The sequence below is a fragment of the Pteropus alecto genome, unplaced genomic scaffold, assembly GCF_000325575.1.
Source record: "Pteropus alecto unplaced genomic scaffold, ASM32557v1 scaffold276, whole genome shotgun sequence".
NCBI classification, from domain to species: domain Eukaryota; kingdom Metazoa; phylum Chordata; class Mammalia; order Chiroptera; family Pteropodidae; genus Pteropus; species Pteropus alecto.
The window spans coordinates 4,281,715-4,282,284 of NW_006438074.1; the positions used below are offsets into that span (position 1 = coordinate 4,281,715).

The following is a 570-nucleotide window of genomic DNA, read 5'->3' on the forward strand; positions in this document are numbered from 1 at the left end:
GAGGATATCAGAACCATCACTGCATAAGAAAAACAATCTTTTTTTTAGGTGCGGCAACCCTTGATTGACCTCACAGATTGCAAGAAGCTTGTCAGCTTACAATCCCTTATTCTTTACTTTTTTTACACCTACAGCACCTGGTCTGCCTAGGTGGTCTCCCATCCAAGTACTAACCAGGCCTGACCCTGCTTAGCTTCCGAGATCAGACAGGATTGGGCTTGTTCAGGGTAGCGTGGGCGTAGCTGAAAAACAATTTTTTGTAACTATGTAAGGTGACAGATGTTAACTAGACTTATTGTAGTGATCATTTCACAGTATATACGAATATCGAATTATTATGTTGTACACATGAAACTAATCTAATGTTATATGTCAATTATATCTCAATTTTTTAAAAAAATCACTGCTTCACCAGGGAGCTGTATATGCACAGGATGCTTAAAGCTGACTCCACTCACTTTTTTTTTATGAGGGAAAAGTCACAAAACATAAAATTCACCATGTTCGCCATTTTTAAAGTGTACGATTTAGTGGTTTTTAGTATATTCACGATGTTTTGTAACCATCACC

The 570-nt window shown here is 37.5% G+C and overlaps 1 pseudogene; it reads right to left on the reverse strand.

Annotated features, from left to right (window-relative positions):
* Positions 1–125: 125 nt before the first annotated feature.
* Positions 126–244, reverse strand: LOC112482478 (annotated as a pseudogene).
* Between the last annotated feature and the right edge of the window lie 326 nt (positions 245–570).